At 51.4% G+C, this 6,591-nt stretch overlaps 1 long non-coding RNA gene across 1 annotated transcript; it reads right to left on the reverse strand.

Moving 5' to 3' along the window:
• Nucleotides 1–4,654: 4,654 nt before the first annotated feature.
• On the reverse strand, nt 4,655–6,447 carry LOC111823946. The gene is made up of 2 exons (XR_002827051.1): nt 6,409–6,447; nt 4,655–4,846 (listed from the first exon to the last, which is right to left on the reverse strand). It is a non-coding gene; the product is annotated as an uncharacterized LOC111823946 (long non-coding RNA).
• Between the last annotated feature and the right edge of the window lie 144 nt (nt 6,448–6,591).

Consider the following 6,591-nt stretch of genomic DNA (forward strand, 5'->3'; position numbering starts at 1 on the left):
GTTTAATCCTAACTAACTCAATAAAGGAAACTGTTGGGCATTCCTTTGGGCCTAGGGACGCTGTGGGAAGATTACTGACATACCAAGGGTGCCCTGTGTGGGAGGAGGGCGTTTGGAAACCACTTAGGGATCACTTGCTGTACCACCCAGGCACCACGGGGGCGCTCTAGAGGCCACGCAAGCAGTCCTCTCCCTGGAGTAACTGAACCACCAGTGCTTTAAGGTGTCAGCAGAGAGGGGGTGGCATGGAGGTGGAGTGGATCGGTGCTGCTTTAAACAAGTCACCTGGGAAGCCAAGGTGAGGCAGTGACATTGAACAGAAAGAGGGAAAAACAGGTGGGGCCTGCAGAGGAGTAGGGCCAGTGTCCCAGGAGGAAGAGCCGCACATGCAGAGGGTCTGAGAAGGAATATGCGTGGGTTTTGGAAGAACAAGAAGGCCAATGTGACTGGAACAGGGAAGGTGGTGGGGGTGGTCAGTGACGAAGCTGGACAGGTGGGTGGGGTGGGGTCATACAAGCGCCTCTGCCCCCATGGGGCCCAGAGTGGAGGAGCCAGGTATTAATCAGCAGCCCCCCAATGAACATGATGATAAAGCACATACTCCTCTGCCTGTAACAGAGGAATTTGACTGAGTCTGAGACTTCGGGGGGAGACAGAGAGATGGGCTGAGTGGGAGCCGATCATCAGCTAAACTGTCCAGACAGACAGGACAGCTCGTGCAAAGGCCCTGGGGAGCCTGAGTCAGAGGAGCTGAAGGAAGCAGGGTGGGGAGGGGCGGCCCGGAAACCTAGAGCAGCAGAGACTAGGGCCGTGGTCGGCAAACCGCGGCTCTCGAGCCACATGTGGCTCTTTGGCCCCTTCAGTGTAGCTCTTCCACAAAATACCACATGTGGGCACGCACGTACAGTGTGATTGAAACTTCGTGGCCCATGCGCAGAAGTCGGTATTTTGTGGAAGAGCCACACTCAGGGGGGCAAAGACCCGCATGCGGCTCGCGAGCCGAGGTTTGCCGACCACTGGACTAGGGGATGAAGATAGAGAGACAGGCCCATTTCATCCTGAATGCGGTATATCTGTGTTTGACCCAGGCTGGAAATGACTGTGACCTAGGCCAGGGGCAGGCGTGTGAGATGGAGTCCAGAGAGAGATTCCAAGGAGGAAGAGCTAGTGTCTTGGTGACCGGACTGGTGACATTTCCGCCAGGGAAGGGTACAAATTGAGGCCAACGGGCCACATGTCTAAATTGTTGAAAGTTCTAAATCAAGCTAACAAAACCCTATATAATGAAAGCGTAGTGTGCAAATTGTCCCCTCGTCTGGGAGGTCGTCTGGACGTTCGACCAGGGGGTGAGGCCAGCCGGGGGAAGTGAAGGAGGCCCCGGCCGGCAGCCAGCAGCCGCTAGGGACCCTACCAGTGCATGAATTTCATGCACTGAGTCTCTAGTGTTAAATAAAATGCATTCTGTCCTCCTGTTTTGACAAACACAACCTCACAGCAACTTGGGAGCCAGATTCCAACTGGAATTCTCTGACTCCAGGTCCACTGGTGGGCATCCCAGCTCCATGTGGCAGCTCCACCCATGTCCCCTGCAAACAGCTTCCTCTGGCCACACCTTGGGCCTTGGGGTACTCACCCCAGCCGTGGGGTCACTGGGTGATGAACCCATGGAGGGGTTGGAAGTTGGGCTGGGAATCCCAAGGTCACAGGTACCTAGAGCTCGATCCAGGACAGTGAGCCCCTCTGGGCGCTGTGTGGATGGGTAGGACTAGACTGGAGCCCTGTGGAGAGTGGCCAGGGCAGGCCCGCCTCTTGTCCAGGTCTGGGTGGGGCTGTTGGCTGTAGACTGGATCTCATGGGATGGAGTGTTTATGAGGTACTGCAGATGCTTTGGGGTTCTTGGCCTTCAGAATAGAAGATGGCTTATGCACAAAGATGGGGGGTCTCTGGAAAGAACTAGTTTGGGGGGTAAAAAGTATAGGCTCTTCTCAGACATGCTAAGGGGCCGTTGAGACATCCATGTTGAATTTTGGGGTCTGGTGCTCGGAGGAGAGATCAGGCCTGGACATATAAATGTGGAGTCTTTGTTGAGTAGATGGAAACTGAGGCAGTGGCCTGGACAAGATCACTCCGGGGCAGAGAGGAAAGCAGCATGAGGGAGCAGGGGGCCTGGATTAAACACTCACAGACCAGGGCATGCAGATAGGGGCAGAGGACCTGTAGAGCTAAGTATCACTCGGCAAGCACCGCCTAATGCTCCTGTACAGCGATATCGTAAACGTAATTCAACAAGCTCTGCTCAATGCCAGGCTGCACGAGACCCGACCTTCCAGACGGGTGTCTCCAGGGCAGGGAACAAATGATCTTACAGGAGACACCCAGGGAGGGCAGACAGGGGACCACTGGGGCCCGAGAAGTGTCTCTGAAAAGGGAGGTTTGTGTTAAATATTTGCTTGAGAAAAGCAGAAGGTGGAGCCAGTCCTTCCAACCCCCCCCACCCCCACCCCACATCCTTGCTCCCCCAATACCAGGGGTGTTTCTGGAAATCCCTGCCAGGGACCAGGCTTCTGGTGCCCTGTTCTCCCAAGTCACTTTTTTCAGAGTTAATGAGTGCAGACTCGCAGCACTGAACAAGGCATGTCCTTTGAGCAAATAACATTCAAATCACGCAGGAATTTCTCAAAAGCAGCCTAGCGAGTTGCAGCAGGAGCAGTCCTTCGAGGAGAGGGCTGGACCTGGAGGAGGGGAGAGGAGGAAGGGGCGAGGCCTGGTGATGGGCGTGGCCTGAGGAGGGGGCGGGGCGCGAGCAGGCCGGCCTCCACCGCGCAGTCTGGCGGGCTGATCCAGCGGGAGGACCTGGAGCACGGGCATTATTACAGTCGGTCGGTCCTGGACTGGTTGCAGGACCTACGTGACCATCCGCCCAGAGGGCTGTGTGGAGGACGCGCTGCTCCGGGAACCCTGAAGAGCACAGATGGGTTTCCACTTCACCAGCAGCACACCCACCACAAGTGACAGATAACCCGCACTATTATCCCGGGTGCACGCAAGCGCGCTGTCTCCTCGGAGCCCACGCCATCCTGAGCAGGGACCCCAGGCCCCCCATTTCAGGGGACCCCCCCAGGAGGGTCCTCGCTCCTGCCTTCTCCGTGGCCTGCGGGGTCGGTCCGGTCCCCACGCGGGGCGTAGAGGCTGCGTGGAAAAGGGGCCATCCGCTCGCAGCCGGCGCGCCCGGAGGCTCGGACAACACAGCGCCCATTGCGATGCGCTGTCCCAGGGCGCGAGGCCGGAGGAAGCGGATTTAGAAGTTTTTAGGGAAATGCCCGCAGAAGCCCAGGAGCTGGCATTTCCCCCTGCCGGGCCTCCCCTCCTCGCCGCGCACCCCGCGGGTAGCTGTCTCTCCTCTGAGCGTCTGGCCCCAACCCACCTGGCCTCGAGCCCCTTTGGTGTCCCCGTCTGTCCAATACCTTGCACCGTCCACCCTGCACTTGTCAGACGTGGTCGCATTCATCCATCCTCACGATGGCCACCTCCCTCATCCGAGATTCAAAACAGGCACTATTATTCACCTAATGTTTTTCTTTAACTGGGTCAACTTTTGTTTTTACCTAAAATGTATTAAAAGTGACATTATGCTTTGATTAAAGGTTTCCATTAACACTAGTGAGCTCAATTATTTCAGAGAATATGAATGTTTACAAAATTATGTATGTTTCTTTGTTTATTAAGAAAATTGCTACAGCCTAGCTGGTTTGGCTCAGTGGATAGAGCGTCGGCCTGCGGACTGAAGGGTCCCAGGTTCCATTCCGGTCAAGGGCATGTACCTTGGTTGTGGGCACATCCCCAGTAGGGGGTGTGCAGGAGGCAGCTGATCGATGTTTCTAACTCTCTCTATCCCTCTCCCTTCCTCTCTGTAAAAAATCAATAAAATATATTTTAAAAAAAAGAAAAAAAAGAAAATTGCTACAGCTTATTAAGATGGAAAATTCAATTTAATATCCAGTTTGTTTTATTTAGTATTCTGATAAGATTTATTGTATTTTAAAGCTAACATTGAAAGCTTTAAATTGTAACTTGTATGTGCATAATCTCATACATAAACTGCTGTTAAGGTTTATTTTTTAAAAGGTTACAAATAGTAAAACATCTTCACTTCAAAAATGACAGATCTTTATATTTTGTGTCTTTTAAATTATTTCAACAAAGTTATTTGCTGTGTTCATTTTAAATCTTTTCACCTAGTTTGTCACTGCTGCTTGCTATGCTTTTATTATGTTAAATATTTGCACAACAAAATCAGACTAAATCTTTTCTTCTCTTTTGACACTTTAATCTCATAAATTAACGTAACACCAAGTGTTCTCTGTCAACAATGGGCAGACATCTTCTATCTCTCCCTTGGGGTTTCTTAGATGGCCACAGAGTAACCATGAAGATTTAACCCCTGGAATTATAAAATAAATAATGCTAAAATAGTCATTAACATATTACCACTGGAAGTTACTTTTATACTTGGAAAATACACCTTACCTGCCATGACCAGTGACCATTAGCATAAATAACATGGACTCTGCTATAATCCCAGAGGGTTTAGAACCCTGCTTGTCTTCACAGTCCCTGCAAGGACTTCCTTTTCCTCTGAGAGATTAGAAAACTGACCTTCAGTGAGCTGAGTGGTCCCGGTGAGGAACATGGCCACGTCTGGGGGAGGGGCCTGGCCAGTCCACCCAGCCCTGACCGTGATCTTTGTCCGGTGACCGTTGTCCCCTCTCCGATTGCACCTGGGGGCTGGCTCTGGAGGCCTCGGTATGTATATCTGGTTCCCTGGCCTCGGAGCCCAATGCTGAGCCTACAACACATAGTTCATAAATAGTTGTCAAGTGAAGCAGGCAGACGGTTAAATAAATGGAATTGGTGTGTCTTCTTACGAGGCTGGTGTGCACTGTTAGTCACCTATGCTTCTGAGACTGTGGAGTCTACACGGAGTCTAGAGAAAAGTGCCCCGAGCTGAATCCAGGAAACAGCTCAAGTGACTCATTTTCTAGTCAATTCATTTCCCCCCACCGAAATAATGACGTTAATGTCAAGTTATTTTTATATACTCAAAATCCCGATGATTTTTAAAACGTTGGTTTAAATGTTGGTCCCATGTGCTACAAACAAGCTTGAAGTAACCATTGGGCATCACAGTCTCAAGGAGATCCATTTTGATGCCCTGATTATGCGGAAAAGGATGTGGCAGCCTGTTCTTCCTGAAAGGCCTGGGAACGAGCCCTGCCCTGTTCCCACCAATGAGTACTCTCCAAAGGGAAGCCCCGTGGGGGTGGGGAGGTCCGGGCTGTGTACAGAGCAGAAATGGGGCTTCATTATTGGCTGTGAAATAAGATGATCATGTGCCCCGTGGAAGGTAGGGCTACGATCAACTTCTGCTTTTCAGGTGACTAACGCAAAAATACAGTTAATATCATTAAAATGCTCCCTCTTTTACCGCCCCATCCTGCCCTCATTATTCATCTGTGTTGGCTAAGAATAAGTCTTCACTCACCGTACAGTCCTACAGGAATGAGTGGTTTTTAGCTGTGAAGTTTGCAATCACACTTCTCGACCTCTGATCCAGATATCTTTTCAACAGTGGGGTATATTCAGGCTGAAATTCCCCCCACCCCCCACCACCAAAGGTGGAAAAACATCTTTCCTTTCCAAGCGATTTGTTGTACGTAAAAAAGACACCGTTTTCTAGGAAAGGATGGGGAACTCCTGCTGTCTTTGGAACATTAGATTTGCTGATGGGGTAATTTAAAAAAAAAAAAGTTACTTCCAAAGTAAAAACTTTGGCATAAAAAAAAAAGCAACACATGATTCCCCACGAATTCTGCTGAGTGGAAAAAGCCAGTTCCCCAAGATCCCACACTAGATGACTTCTGTGTGCAAACGCAACATATTTTAAAATATCACATTTTTAGAAATAGAGGAAAGATTAGTGAGAGCTAGGGCTTGGGAGTTCGGTTATAAAGGGACCACCGGGGGTCCTTGCCTGATGGAATGTTCTTTGTAAAGACACGAACCTACTACGCAGGCAATACATTGAATAGAAGTTAATACACACAAAGGAGGACGGGGAAATTTTGGGAAATTTTATTAAGATCGGTGGATTGTATCAAAGTCAATATCTTGGTTATAATATACTTTTCCACCTTTTTTGCAGTTTTGCGAAGTGATAGCACTGGGGGGGGGGGGGGCACGGCAACTGAATTACTTCCCACCTCTGCCTGAACGATCTAAAACGTGACAGTCTCTGTGCGCCCGGCCTTTGCCCACGTCCCGCGGTGGGTCTGCGGGGCCCGGCTGCAGGGGCGGGGCCGGCGAGGGCGGGGCGCGCGGCGGAAGTGACGTCAGGGGCGGGGCGCGCACCTGAGCACCTGGGCAGCGGGCCGAGGTTGGGGGCGGGTCCAGCTTTGAAGGGAGCGGGGAGGAATAGAGGGGAAAGGAGAACCCTTGGGCCCTGGGGGTTCTGGCGACCTTCTCAGGCGGGCGAGTTCCGGGCTGGAGAGGGCCGGCTCCGCGGGTTTCGGCAGGTGACAAAGAGGCGCCAAG

The sequence above is a fragment of the Myotis lucifugus genome, unplaced genomic scaffold (assembly GCF_000147115.1).
Source record: "Myotis lucifugus unplaced genomic scaffold, Myoluc2.0 scaffold_761, whole genome shotgun sequence".
Classification (NCBI taxonomy): Eukaryota; Metazoa; Chordata; class Mammalia; order Chiroptera; family Vespertilionidae; genus Myotis; species Myotis lucifugus.